The sequence below is a fragment of the Erythranthe guttata genome, chromosome 6 (genome assembly GCF_056151865.1).
Source record: "Erythranthe guttata isolate IM_541 chromosome 6, IM_541, whole genome shotgun sequence".
Taxonomy (NCBI): Eukaryota; Viridiplantae; Streptophyta; class Magnoliopsida; order Lamiales; family Phrymaceae; genus Erythranthe; species Erythranthe guttata.
The window spans coordinates 9,460,823-9,476,641 of record NC_142538.1 but is presented as its reverse complement, the minus strand read 5'-3'; the positions used below and the strand labels follow the sequence as shown (position 1 = coordinate 9,476,641).

Genomic DNA, 15,819 nt, shown 5'->3' with positions numbered 1-15,819 from the left:
TAACCATTTTTCATAGAAAACACTAGATCTTAACATGCAAGACTTTAGATCAACCATCAATCACTAGATCTTAACATGCAAGACCTTGGATCGACAATCAATCACCAACCTTAACATGCAAGGCCTTAAAACAACAATCAACACAAGATCAACACATGCAAAACACAAAATAAACCACATAAGCAATTTTAAGCATTTTACCTCAAAAATTCGAAGTTCCTTAGTTAAGTCAAAAATTCATTTTCTTTTCACAAATCAACAATCAAACACTAGATTAACACATCCAAGGCACTAATTAAACCAAATAAGCCATTTAAAACATTTTTCCCCAAATTTTCGAAAGTTTCATGGCTAGGACAAAAATTCATTTTCTTTCCAAAATTCAACAATCAAACACTAGATCAACACATGCAAGGCACTAATTAAACCAAATAAGCCCATTAAAACATTTTTCCCCAAATTTTCGAAAGTTTCATAGAATTTCAAGAACAAGGTTATCTTTTCAAAACACTAACATGCAATCATCATCTAAACCATATAATCAAATAATATGCAAGAAGCAACAAATAAATCACATAAAAATACATAAAAACCGAAAATACTAGTGGTGTTGTAGGTTTGAGCAAGAATTCAAGAATTCTCACCTATACTCTTTAGGGGAAGGATTTGTTAGCTCTTTTCTCTCTAATACAAGAAGAGATAAAGAATTAGATTACAAAACAATATGAAGAAGGAAGAGAGGAAATTTTCGAATAAGAGAGGAGATGAAGCTCTTACATTCAAATTCAAGAATCTCTTGAAGAAAATATCACTACACCAAATGAGCAATTTTCTAACACCACTATTTTATGATTTCTAACGGATATACCCGTTAGTAATTGCTAACACTCATATCCGTTAGCAATACAACTTATGTGTTAGTATTTGTAATAAGTCATTTTTATTTTATTTATATTTTGTTCTAACGGACATAATGTTGGATTCTAACGGATAATGAGTTAGAAATATAGCTACTGTTAATAGTTTATAAGTTATTTATATTAAATCTTTTGTTCCTAAATTAGTTATTTTAATAATAAATAGAGAAGGAGTTCTCACGGGTTCAACCACCGTAGCCCTCAATTCTGCTCTTTTTGTCTTTCCCCCAAACCCGTCCCTCTCTCCCACGATTTCAGCCCCTCTAATTTTTTTTTTCTCCCCAAAACCTGTCCCTCTCTCGTCTGCCTCTTTTATTTCATTCAATTTCTCCATATCTTCAGAGGAAATTGAATTCATAAGAGAATCCAGAGGAATTGAAAGCAAATCAAAGGAAAAGGGAGCTAGGGTTTCAATTGATAAAGAGGAAAAATCGTTAATTGAAGCCGATTCGGTGGAGTTTTGGGGAGCAGGATATATCTTTAGGAAGCCCTCGACATAAGCTAATTTTCCGGTGGTGGTTTACGGCTGTTGTCTCAGGTGTTGGTGGTCGCCGAAATTAGAGGTAATTAGACTTTGAATTTCGAATTTATTTTTTAGAAAGATGTAGAGCAGGCCAAATTCTATAGGGGTAACATTTTTTCCCCAAATTCAGACTACTGTACGAACTACGAAACTAATTTTAATCCGACAGTTGTATCGGCGGAATTTCAAAAATAATAAACCTTTTGCCGCCTTCGTTTTTTGGGCAGAATTTGAGGGGTGAGTTAGAATTTTGAAACAGTTTCTTCTTAAAAATGGTAGATAGCATGGAGAAGTTTAAGGATGTTCTGAATTTTACTCTTGTTGATAGAGTTTAACGGTCGTCTGTTCGAAGTGGGAAACGAGCGAGTCTGAATATGCCAATTCTGGCAGTTTCTGTAGTCAATCTTTCGGGGCTGTTTTATAGTGTAGTGTTAATATTTTGGGTCAGTGTGTAATGTTGAATTGTAGATGAAGTTGTGATATTACGAGGAAAATGCATCTACGCTTGAACTAGAAATATTGAATATGAGTTATAATTAAAACATTGGTATATTTTTAATATGAATTAGCCTATTTTCACTATAAAAAAAAATTCCCTAATTACTTGGTGGCGGCAGAGAGAAATCGGGAGCAGAGTTGGAAGAGAAGGAATTCGTGGCTACTACCGTATTTGTTCGGGAGTTTCAGTCAATCATCCATTAGTGCAGGTAATCATCAATTGTTTTCTGCTCGCCTTCACGTTTCCTATTTTTTTCCACATCCCATTGTATTCAATATTTTTTTTTTGTAATTTATAGATTTCATGATTTTCTTATATATTGAAATTTCCCTTGGGGTTATTTGATTTTTAAAATTGATAAGTTCTCTGAAATTATATGCTATAAATTTTTTTGGGGTTAAATGGTGTCTAATATTACATTCAGTTTTGTAGAAATTGGAGTTCTATGGTAAATCTATATAAGTTATTTTTTTATATAGCACGATTCTTTATGATGATAAATAGGTAATGGATGTATGCAAGAATAGTTCAAATTGTAGTATGTGAGTTTATATTAGAGATAAAAGGAATATTTAATGGTTTGTATCATTTATTTATTTTGAATTTTTATGCTATTTTTTAGGCTAATTAATAATGTTATTGTTTAGCTACAAGAAAATCCTTCAAGATCGATTACTCAAGCTGAGAAATGGTTAGCAGCACATGAGCACGTTGATGGGATTGTCTTAGAGAGTGCTAAAAATAAATATGTAAGTAACTAATTTTAATTTTTTAACATGTTATTAAGATTGAAATTGTTTATTATCTCACAAATCTTCTTATTTGACTATAACAGAAGCAAGTAAAAAGCTGCTGCAAATAAAAGAAAAATCCAAAACTCGAGTGGAGATTAAGGTACAAAGCCTTATGATGACATTGATACAGTGCGATAGCAGAGGTGTTTGGAAAAGAGAGAAAGGCAGGAGTATGTGCAGTAGGTTCATGTATCTCGAAGAAACAACTAACTCATCTTGGGATAGCAAAGTCAAAGATTCAACAAAATTAAAAAGCAATTAAAGATGCTAGAGACAAAAAACTCATTTTTCCCCAAATTTTCGAAAGTTTCATGGCTAGGACAAAAATTCATTTTCTTTCCAAAATTCAACAATCAAACACTAGATCAACACATGCAAGGCACTAATTAAACCAAATAAGCCATTTAAAACATTTTTCCCCAAATTTTCGAAAGTTTCATAGAATTTCAAGAACAAGGTTATCTTTTCAAAACACTAACATGCAATCATCATCTAAACCATATAATCAAATAATATGCAAGAAGCAACAAATAAATCACATAAAAATACATAAAAACCGAAAATACTAGTGGTGTTGTAGGTTTGAGCAAGAATTCAAGAATTCTCACCTATACTCTTTAGGGGAAGGATTTGTTAGCTCTTTTCTCTCTAATACAAGAAGAGATAAAGAATTAGATTACAAAACAATATGAAGAAGGAAGAGAGGAAATTTTCGAATAAGAGAGGAGATGAAGCTCTTACATTCAAATTCAAGAATCTCTTGAAGAAAATATTTTGAGCTTCTTCTACTACTAATTTCGAAAATGGAAGAAGAAACAAGAGAAGAGAGATTTCTTAGGATTGTAGTGGGGAGATGAGAAAACACTTGGTAATGGGTTCTATTTATAGAGTGGGGAGGCTTGCAACCTTAATGGGTAAGTATTGAGGAGGGGCTTCTTGGCAATTAAATCTTTAGGTGGGTTGGGGGTGATTTTGCAATTTTCAAAAATTGGAGTGGTGGTGGTTCTTGGGTGGTTCAAGCTTGAGAAAATGGTGGCTATGGTGGTGGTGGTGTGGCTGCCGAAATGAAGGGGAGAAAGGGAGAAGAAGAAAGACCTTTGGTCTTACTTAAAGTGGAGTGAAAAGCATGCCTAGTCTATAAAGTAGGGAACTAGGCTTGGGTGTTTCTTTCTATGCCCAAAGTACAACCACACTAATGCATGTTTTTCTACCAATTAATATGCAAAATTTAAAAATCATGTGTGTGTGTGTGTGAGGTGTCCGAAAATTCAAGAAATGTGGGGAGGATTTTCAAATTTTCGACATTAATTAAAAATCCTAAAATGCATGATAAAAATTTATTTTCTAAAATTTTGTGCATGCATAAATATGATGAAATGCTCATTTAAATTACATGCGAGACTAAAATCCTAGTTTATGAAAAATAATTTATTTCGACATACTATTTCGAAATATTTCCTAAGCACATAATTCACATAATCACATAATTCACATAATAATCACATAATTACCTAATTCACGTAAATACTAATCATGCAAGAATTATTATAAATTCTAATTTCACAAATATGCACATAAAGGTGGTAAAAATTATTTTACCGAAAATGCGGGGTGTTACAATCTTCCCCCCTTAAAAAAAATTTGTCCCCAAAATTTGTACCTTTTTCAATTAGTTCCGGATAACAACTCACAATCTCATCCTCAAGTTCCCACGTTGACTCATCCGGAGAATGGTTTTTCCAAAGGATTTTGGCTAGGCGAATTTCTTTGTTTCGGAGTTTCCTAACTTTTCGGTCTAATATTTGGAAGGGTTCTTCGGTGAAGGATAGGTTCGGGGATAAATCAAGGGGTTCGGTTTCAAGGATGTGGTTAGGGTTGGGAATATATTTTCGGAGCATGGAGACGTGAAAGACACTGTGGATCTTGGATAGTTGAGGCGGTAGGGCGAGCCGATAGGCTTGGCCACCAATTCGGTCGAGTATTTCAAAGGGTCCAATGAATCGAGGGCTTAACTTTCCTCGTTTTCCGAATCGCATGATTCCTTTGAGCGGAGCAACTTTCAAGAATACGTGGTCACCGGCTTGGAATTCCAAATCTCGCCTTCTTTTATTCGCGTACTTTTGTTGGCGATCTTGGGCGGTTCTCATTTTCTCTCGAATATTCTTGATTATGTCGACGGTGTGTTGGACTAGCTCGGGTCCTAATAATCTTCGCTCTCCTACTTCGTCCCAATGGATTGGAGAACGGCATTTTCTTCCGTACAAGGCTTCGTAAGGTGCCATTCCGATCGAAGATTGGAAGCTATTGTTGTACGAGAATTCGATGAGAGGTAGACGGCTTTCCCAATTACCACCAAAATCCATTATACATGCTCGAAGCATGTCTTCGAGGGTCTTGATTGTCCTTCCCGATTGTCCGTCGGTTTGGGGATGGTATGCCGTGCTAAAGGCTAGACGGGTTCCCATCGTTTCGTGCAATCTTTTCCAAAATTTGGAAGTGAATCGAGGATCTCGGTCGGAGATGATTGATATCGGAACGCCATGGAGTCGGACGATTGCTCCGATATAGAGCTCGGCTAGCTTTTCAAGACTAAAAGTGGTTTTGACCGGTAAGAAATGTGCGGACTTAGTTAGGCGATCGACTATCACCCATATTGAATCGGATCCCTTAAGAGTCTTCGGGAAACCTTGAACAAAGTCCATCGTTACTCTTTCCCATTTCCATTCGGGAATAAGGTTGGATTGTAGAAGTCCACCGGGCCTTTGGTGTTCCGTTTTGACTTGTTGACAAATTAGGCATTCGGATACGTATTTGGCTATATCCTTCTTCATGCCTGGCCACCAGTACAACTTCTTCAAGTCTTGATACATTTTGGTTTCACCCGGATGGCAAGAGTAGGGTGTTTTGTGAGCTTCGTCGAGAATTAATCCTTTGATCTCTTTGTTCGCCGGAATGCAAATTCTCCCTTGAAATTTCAAGATTTTGCCGTCGGTTATTGAGAAATTTGGATTTTGACCGGTTGCTATGCCTTCTCGGATTTTGACAAGTTGATCATCATGGTCTTGAGCGGACTTGATAGTTGATTCGAGCGGCGGTTTAATGATCAAGGCGGACATGGATTTTCGGCTAAGAGCGTCGGCGACAACGTTGGCTTTACCGGGATGGTAAAGGATTTCGCAATCATAGTCCTTGACTAATTCAAGCCATCTTATTTGCCTCATATTGAGTTCTTTTTTAGTAAAGAAGTACTTGAGACTTTTGTGGTCGGTGAAGATCGAACATTTTTCGCCGTAAAGGTAATGTCTCCAAATTTTGAGGGCGAACACGACTGCCGCGAGTTCCAAGTCATGCGTCGGGTAATTCTTCTCGTAGTCTTTTAATTGTCTAGAGGCATAGGCAATTACATTCCCGTTTTGCATTAGGACGGCTCCGAGCCCGTGCTTGGAGGCGTCACTATAGACCACATAGTTTCCGGTCTTATCCGGTAGAGCGAGGATTGGTGCTGAGGTTAATCGCTTCTTGAGTTCTTGGAAACTAGACTCGCATTCGGGAGTCCATTGATACTTGACTTCCTTTCGGGTCAAACGAGAGAGTGGAGCGGCTATCTTGGAAAAGTTCGGAACGAACCGTCGGTAGTAGCCTGCGAGACCGAGGAAACTTCGGATTTCTCCGACATTACGAGGGATTGACCAATTACAAACGGCTTCAATTTTGCTTGGATCGACGGCTATGCCTTCCTTGGAAATTACGTGACCAAGAAAGTGGACTTGTCTTAACCAAAACTCACATTTGGAAAACTTCGCATAGAGTTGGTTCTCTCGGAGAGTTTGGAGCACCATTTCCAAATGACTCCGATGTTCTTCATCATTTCTTGAATACACCAAGATATCGTCGATGAATACGATCACAAATTGATCGAGATATTTGCGGAAGATTCGATTCATGAGATCCATGAAAGCGGCGGGGGCGTTGGTTAGACCAAACGACATCACTACAAATTCGTAATGGCCGTAGCGAGTCCGAAACGCGGTTTTCGGAATATCTTCCTTCTTGATCTTCAATTGATGATATCCGGAACGAAGGTCGATTTTGGAATAGACCGTGGAGCCTTGAAGTTGATCGAAAAGGTCGTCAATTCGTGGCAATGGATACTTGTTTTTAACGGTGACCTTGTTGAGTTCTCGGTAGTCGATACACATTCGGAGGCTTCCGTCTTTCTTTTTCACGAAGAGTACCGGAGCACCCCATGGGGAAAAACTAGGGCGGATGAACTTCTTGTCGATAAGATCTTGAATTTGATCCTTGAGTTCCTTTAGCTCTAACGGCGCCATGCGATAAGGTGCCTTCGAGATAGGAGCGGAACCGGGGATCAAATTGATTTCAAATTCGATTTCACGATCGGGCGGAAGACCGGGGAGATCTTCGGGAAAGACATCGGGAAAATCGCAAACGGTTGGCACTTTGGAAATGTCGGCTTTATCTTCGTTGAGAGCTTCCACTATGTCGACCAAATGACATAGATGTCCTTTTTGAATAATTTTGCTCGCTTTGATGGCGGAAATGATAGGAATCGACGGATTGTACGAGCTTCGGAATTCGAGAGAACTTCCATTCGGTAAGGAGAAACGAACGGTTTTGTGGGCGCAATTGATTTGGGCGTCGAATTTTGATAACCAATCCATTCCGAGGATTATTTCGAAATGTTTAATGGGTAGGATGATTAGATCGGAGGCTAGGGTTTGGTTATGAATCTGAATAGGGTAATCTTTGATGATGAAATTTGACTTAAGTTCATCACTAGAAGGAATAAGTATGCTAAACAAGGCATCGGCTTGGCTACGGACTAGGCGGAGTTCGGCAACGAGGGTACTTGAGATGAATGAGTGAGTTGATCCGGAGTCGATGAGGGCATACACAAAATTATTATACACATTAACGGTACCTGCGATCATTGACGGGTCAGCTTCGGCTTGGTCTCTTGTCATGGCGAATACTCGTCCCGACACTTGTCTCGGGGCGATAGGGCAGTCTCGGACCATGTGTCCGGGCTTCTTGCATCGAAAACAGTGGTTGGTTCCGGAAACACAATCGCCTGAGTGTTCTCGCTTGCATTTGGGGCAAAAGGGCTTGTTGCTCGGGGTCACGGTTGCTCGGTTGATCGGTTGCTTTCCTTTGGAGTTGTTGAGGTTCGGTTTCTTCCATGGTCGAGAAGAGGCATCGTGAGGAGGTCTCCATTGTCGTATTTCCATCTCATCTTGTTCGGCTTCCAAGGCTTTGTCCACTACTCCGCGGAAAGTAGAGGCAGAGGTTAGTCGAACGTCGCGCTTGATTATCGGGTTGAGGCCTCTTAGGTAGTGATTCATCTTTTCGGTGTCGTCTTTGGATATGAAAGGTGCGTAGAGGCTTCCTTGCTCGAAACGGCGTGTGAATTCGGCAACGGTTAGGTTTCCTTGTTTGAGTTCGAGAAACTCCTTAAGCTTTTGTGCTCGAACATTTTTGGAAAAGTACTTTTCAAAGAAAAGAACTTTGAAAGCTTCCCAAGTGGTATTAGCTAGATCGATTCCACTCTTTGCGCCTTCCCACCAATTTCGGGCTTCGTTTTTCAACAAGAATAGTGCGCAATGGATTCGGTCGCTATCGTTCATCACCATGTACTCGAAAATAACTTCGAGGGATTTGATCCATTCTTCGGCAACAGTTGGACTAGGGCCGTCGTGGAATTCGGTAGGATGCATTTTCAAAAATCGCTCGTAGGTGGCTTGTGGGGCTGTATTTCTAGGTTGGGGTGGAGGAGGAGGAGGGTTTCGGTTTTGAAGGTTAACAAGGCGGTTGATTTGTTCATTTTGTTCTCGGACGAGGGCGGTGAGGTCTTGGATGGTACGAGATTGATTGTGAGGATCGTTAGCGGCATTTTGAGCTTGAGTTCTTGCTCCAGACATTTTAATACTTAAACATATACAAACAATTCACATTAGCCATAAAATTCACATAAAATTCACATAAAACATATACCTGCCCGAGTGTTCAGTTGGAGTTGTGCTTTGAGAATCGTGAAGATCATTAGGTCGTATGGAGGATTCCGGGATCGTTGCTCTGATACCACGTCTGCTGTGACACCCCTCTCTCGATTACCCTTATTATATGTAATCTCAGCGGAAGACTTTTGAAAACATGATTTTTGTGGATATAAATTTACGTGAAAATTTTTCTTTTTAAATCAGAGGGAGAGAGGGCACAGCTTGCTAAACCCTAATCGATCAATTAACACCAATGCATGCTAAATGCAAGACTAGAAAGTAACTAGGCATGATGGACTTAAGGCAAATGCGGACAGATTCAATGCAGAAGCTTTAAAAATTAATTCCTCTTAAACTAATCATGCAAATGACCCCAAATTAATACCATAACATCTAAACCGGGTCTAGATCACTCAGTTAAAACAGTTTTGAAAGATGAATGGCCATTTAGGAGAAATAAATAAAATGGCACAGTCACTCGGTTTAAAATCCAGAACAGGGGAGGGAGTTTTGAAAATTCACAATAAATTCCTCACTGACCCAAAAACTACCAAATTTTACCCCAAGGCAGAAAAATAATTTTAAAACATTTTCCAAGTGGAAACAAGACATTTGAGTGAGTAAAACTCCAGTTAGACCAGAAAACACCCGTATGGCCCTGTTTCAATGCAGTAGTGAGAAATAAATCATAACTGAATGAATACTTACCCAAATCATGCACAAGACCTATCAATATGATGAGAACAGAGAGATGCAGAGACTCCTAAAATTTCATGATTTTCTAAGCAGAGAACCTATATGAAAATAATTTTAGAACATGGATACAAAACACGAAGAAATTACTAGTCGAAAGCATGCATGCATATAAATTTGCTTTCGCTTACAAAAGGCTACGGATTACCGATTAATTATCCAAAATAGAGTAATCCTAATTACTATTACACACGTCGTTGTTTAATAATTCCCACCGATCGGAGGAAGCGAACGGTAGAAAATACCTAAGACCGTATCAAAAGTTTTTACAAGCATATTATACAAATAAAACCACATAACTAAATTGAGAGACAACACTATCCACAACCCCTCCATACGATCTCCTTCCGATTCTCGAACTCGATTCCCAACTTCACTCCTCGGGCCCTAAATCGGGTATACCTACAAACATACAACACCTATATGAGTCTTTGAGGACTCAATGAGAATCTTGAAGTAATATCGAATACACATAGCACATAGAGCATACATATATCTATACATATATATACATACATATATCTTATACATGAACATGCGACATAAAGTAAAACAATCATATACTTCCCTTTTTCGTCGGCGTTCTTCATTCACATAATTGCCACACGCATAGAGTGAGATAATTCCCACCTTTATAACCCTATGCCATGACACGTATTGAGGATTATAGAAGGAATTTCCCACCTTTATAACCCTACGGTCCCAAGACCATAGAGTGAGATTTCCCCCCTATATCATCAACACCATAATGCAACATGCATGACATGAAAAATTGTCGGGAATCCCTCGGAAGAGTCAATCTAAGTTACCGGTAAATAACCCCATATAATTCGAACCATGACTAACTACGTGGGATCAAACCACCCCTAGGCCCTATGGTACCGGCTCGCCGTACCCGAGAAATTTACCGTAACCTCGAAAGACTTTCCAACATAGTTTTATCTTTTTAAAAATTCATGACACTTAATGCATCCACCCATGCACCCTTTCTACTTACCTTTCTCTCATCCTCACACCCAATGATTCACATAAGCAAGCAAGAGCACATAGGAGCACATAGAAAATACACATAAAGTTTCACAAAGTCATTTAGTCATAAAAACATAGAAATAACCGAAATCTTAACATGCAAAAACAATCTAACATCAAAGTTCACTAGATCTAGCATTTTTACAAGAATAAAATTCAAGACTTCCATCTTTACATTTATTCAAGCAAATACACTAGATCTTCACATGCAAGAGTATTTTAAATCAAATTAGCACAAATTCTTAGTTCTTAACCATTTTTCATAGAAAACACTAGATCTTAACATGCAAGACTTTAGATCAACCATCAATCACTAGATCTTAACATGCAAGACCTTGGATCGACAATCAATCACCAACCTTAACATGCAAGAACAAGTGGTGTTGTAGGATCGACAATCAATCACTAGATTTTCGAAAGTTTCATAGAATTTCAAGAACAAGGTTATCTTTTCAAAACACTAACATGCAATCATCATCTAAACCATATAATCAAATAATATGCAAGAAGCAACAAATAAATCACATAAAAATACATAAAAACCGAAAATACTAGTGGTGTTGTAGGTTTGAGCAAGAATTCAAGAATTCTCACCTATACTCTTTAGGGGAAGGATTTGTTAGCTCTTTTCTATCTAATACAAGAAGAGATAAAGAATTAGATTACAAAACAATATGAAGAAGGAAGAGAGGAAATTTTCGAATAAGAGAGGAGATGAAGCTCTTACATTCAAATTCAAGAATCTCTTGAAGAAAATATCACTACACCAAATGAGCAATTTTCTAACACCACTATTTTATGATTTCTAACGGATATATATCCCCGGTAGTAATTGCTAACACTCATATCCGTTAGCAATACAACTTATGTGTTAGTATTTGTAATAAGTCATTTTTATTTTATTTATATTTTGTTCTAACGGACATAATGTTGGATTCTAACGGATAATAAGTTAGAAATATAGCTACTGTTAATAATTTATAAGTTATTTATATTAAATCTTTTGTTCCTAAATTAGTTATTTTAATAATAAATAGAGAAGGAGTTCTCACGGGTTCAACCACCGTAGCCCTCAATTCTGCTCTTTTTGTCTTTCCCCCAAACCCGTCCCTCTCTCCCACGATTTCAGCCCCTCTAATTTTTTTTTTCTCCCCAAAACCTGTCCCTCTCTCGTCTGCCTCTTTTATTTCATTCAATTTCTCCATATCTTCAGAGGAAATTGAATTCATAAGAGAATCCAGAGGAATTGAAAGCAAATCAAAGGAAAAGGGAGCTAGGGTTTCAATTGATAAAGAGGAAAAATCGTTAATTGAAGCCGATTCGGTGGAGTTTTGGGGAGCAGGATACATCTTTAGGAAGCCCTCGACATAAGCTAATTTTCCGGTGGTGGTTTACGGCTGTTGTCTCAGGTGTTGGTGGTCGCCGAAATTAGAGGTAATTAGACTTTGAATTTCGAATTTATTTTTTAGAAAGATGTAGAGCAGGCCAAATTCTATAGGGGTAACATTTTTTCCCCAAATTCAGACTACTGTACGAACTACGAAACCAATTTTAATCCGACAGTTGTATCGGCGGAATTTCAAAAATAATAAACCTTTTGCCGCCTTCGTTTTTTGGGCAGAATTTGAGGGGTTTAGAGTTAGAATTTTAAAACAGTTTCTTCTTAAAAATAGTAGATAGCATGGAGAAGTTTAAGGATGTTCTGAATTTTACTCTTGTTGATAGAGTTTTACGGTCGTCTGTTCGAAGTGGGAAACGAGCGAGTCTGAATATGCCAATTCTGGCAGTTTCTGTAGTCAATCTTTCGGGGCTGTTTTATAGTGTAGTGTTAATATTTTGGGTCAGTGTGTAATGTTGAATTGTAGATGAAGTTGTGATATGACGAGGAAAATGCATCTACGCTTGAACTAGAAATATTGAATATGAGTTATAATTAAAACATTGGTATATTTTTAATATGAATTAGCCTATTTTCACTATAAAAAAAAATTCCCTAATTACTTGGTGGCGGCAGAGAGAAATCGGGAGCAGAGTTGGAAGAGAAGGAATTCGTGGCTACTACCGTATTTGTTCGGGAGTTTCAGTCAATCATCCATTAGTGCAGGTAATCATCAATTGTTTTCTGCTCGCCTTCACGTTTCCTATTTTTTTCCACATCCCATTGTATTCAATATTTTTTTTTTGTAATTTATAGATTTCATGATTTTCTTATATATTGAAATTTCCCTTGGGGTTATTTGATTTTTAAAATTGATAAGTTCTCTGAAATTATATGCTATAAATTTTTTTGGGGTTAAATGGTGTCTAATATTACATTCAGTTTTGTAGAAATTGGAGTTCTATGGTAAATCTATATAAGTTATTTTTTTATATAGCACGATTCTTTATGATGATAAATAGGTAATGGATGTATGCAAGAATAATTCAAATTGTAGTATGTGAGTTTATATTAGAGATAAAAGGAATATTTAATGGTTTGTATCATTTATTTATTTTGAATTTTTATGCTATTTTTTAGGCTAATTAATAATGTTATTGTTTAGCTACAAGAAAATCCTTCAAGATCGATTACTCAAGCTGAGAAATGGTTAGCAGCACATGAGCACGTTGATGGGATTGTCTTAGAGAGTGCTAAAAATAAATATGTAAGTAACTAATTTTAATTTTTTAACATGTTATTAAGATTGAAATTGTTTATTATCTCACAAATCTTCTTATTTGACTATAACAGAAGCAAGTAAAAAGCTGCTGCAAATAAAAGAAAAATCCAAAACTCGAGTGGAGATTAAGGTACAAAGCCTTATGATGACATTGATACAGTGCGATAGCAGAGGTGTTTGGAAAAGAGAGAAAGGCAGGAGTATGTGCAGTAGGTTCATGTATCTCGAAGAAACAACTAACTCATCTTGGGATAGCAAAGTCAAAGATTCAACAAAATTAAAAAGCAATTAAAGATGCTAGAGACAAAAAACTCATTTTTCCCCAAATTTTCGAAAGTTTCATGGCTAGGACAAAAATTCATTTTCTTTCCAAATTTCAACAATCAAACACTAGATCAACACATGCAAGGCACTAATTAAACCAAATAAGCCATTTAAAACATTTTTCCCCAAATTTTCGAAAGTTTCATAGAATTTCAAGAACAAGGTTATCTTTTCAAAACACTAACATGCAATCATCATCTAAACCATATAATCAAATAATATGCAAGAAGCAACAAATAAATCACATAAAAATACATAAAAACCGAAAATACTAGTGGTGTTGTAGGTTTGAGCAAGAATTCAAGAATTCTCACCTATACTCTTTAGGGGAAGGATTTGTTAGCTCTTTTCTCTCTAATACAAGAAGAGATAAAGAATTAGATTACAAAACAATATGAAGAAGGAAGAGAGGAAATTTTCGAATAAGAGAGGAGATGAAGCTCTTACATTCAAATTCAAGAATCTCTTGAAGAAAATATTTTGAGCTTCTTCTACTACTAATTTCGAAAATGGAAGAAGAAACAAGAGAAGAGAGATTTCTTAGGATTGTAGTGGGGAGATGAGAAAACACTTGGTAATGGGTTCTATTTATAGAGTGGGGAGGCTTGCAACCTTAATGGGTAAGTATTGAGGAGGGGCTTCTTGGCAATTAAATCTTTAGGTGGGTTGGGGGTGATTTTGCAATTTTCAAAAATTGGAGTGGTGGTGGTTCTTGGGTGGTTCAAGCTTGAGAAAATGGTGGCTATGGTGGTGGTGGTGTGGCTGCCGAAATGAAGGGGAGAAAGGGAGAAGAAGAAAGACCTTTGGTCTTACTTAAAGTGGAGTGAAAAGCATGCCTAGTCTATAAAGTAGGGAACTAGGCTTGGGTGTTTATTTCTATGCCCAAAGTACAACCACACTAATGCATGTTTTCTACCAATTAATATGCAAAATTTAAAAATCATGTGTGTGTGTGTGAGGTGTCCGAAAATTCAAGAATCGTGGGGAGGATTTTCAAATTTTCGACATTAATTAAAAATCCTAAAATGCATGATAAAAATTTATTTTCTAAAATTTTGTGCATGCATAAATATGATGAAATGCTCATTTAAATTACATGCAAGAATAAAATCCTAGTTTATGAAAAATAATTTATTTCGACATACTATTTTGAAATATTTCCTAAGCACATAATTCACATAATCACATAATTCACATAATAATCACATAATTACCTAATTCACGTAAATACTAATCATGCAAGAATTATTATAAATTCTAATTTCACAAATATGCACATAAAGGTGGTAAAAATTATTTTACCGAAAATGCGGGGTGTTACATTGCTGACTTGAATTGCTCGAATTGTTTTTACACATTTATGTTCCATAAGTATGAGAAGGACATATAATACATTTTAAATGAATGTTGTAAGGTTTTTTCACGTTAGTTTTGCCTTTGGGGTCCAAAATTGAATAAATGTGTCCAATTCCTTACAAGATACACTACTAATGTACAAGGCTTGTATGTAGAAGTGATAGTTTTCATTGTGACCATATTCAACACCTATCAACTCCCAAGTTGTCTCAATTCTTGTAAATGAGTCATAAAAGGAATAATTGAGTGATGACATGGTTTTCCAAGATCGTATCGATCCCAAATGATATTATATAAAGGGTACCATTAGTAAAGTACATAAGCACTATATCGTCGAACCATAATACCTAGATATTGTACGATCTATGTGTATGATGTGCACGTGATATATCGCGCCGTAAAACAACGAATACCATACAGTTGATGACTTGAATTGCTCGAATTTCGGGTTCCAAAACGATAACTATATTGTATGAGTATGTTTCTTACGAAAAACAATAACGGTTTCATCAAAAGAGTTATTTTATTTAGATGTACCAAACGTACTTACACATCAACATTGCGATACGATTTAAGGTGCTACAATACATGACACTAATTTATAACTTATACTATTATGTTGATTAATTAAGAAACATTACATAGGTTTCACAAATCATGTAAACTGCAATTATTACTAGGTTTAAAACCATCAAACTTTGAATTACTCCAGCTTCATCTTTGGAATTCTTCGTTTTACTTTCTTGATGAACATGGTTCGTCGATCCACTCGTTGCTTCAATTTCTTCATATCGAGAGTAGTTGCGGGAGCAAGTTTTCCCAATTTCAAAAGGCTCATGCCAATGAGAATAGCCATGGTCCGGACAACAGTAAAATAGCCTCCCATGATTCAAACTTGTCTCTGAAACCATGATTATTGTTTTTTTCCACAATCACGACGCTTGCAA

General features: G+C 36.7%; 2 long non-coding RNA genes across 2 annotated transcripts; both read left to right on the top strand.

Moving 5' to 3' along the window:
• Positions 1-1,061: 1,061 nt before the first annotated feature.
• LOC148770112 (uncharacterized) lies at positions 1,062-3,096 on the top strand. Its single transcript, XR_016031812.1, has 4 exons — positions 1,062-1,480; positions 2,058-2,147; positions 2,587-2,688; positions 2,775-3,096. It is a non-coding gene; the product is annotated as an uncharacterized LOC148770112 (long non-coding RNA).
• An 8,453-nt stretch (positions 3,097-11,549) lies between these two features.
• LOC148770111 (uncharacterized) lies at positions 11,550-13,530 on the top strand. Its single transcript, XR_016031552.1, has 4 exons — positions 11,550-11,966; positions 12,547-12,636; positions 13,076-13,177; positions 13,264-13,530. It is a non-coding gene; the product is annotated as an uncharacterized LOC148770111 (long non-coding RNA).
• The last annotated feature ends 2,289 nt before the right edge of the window (positions 13,531-15,819 follow it).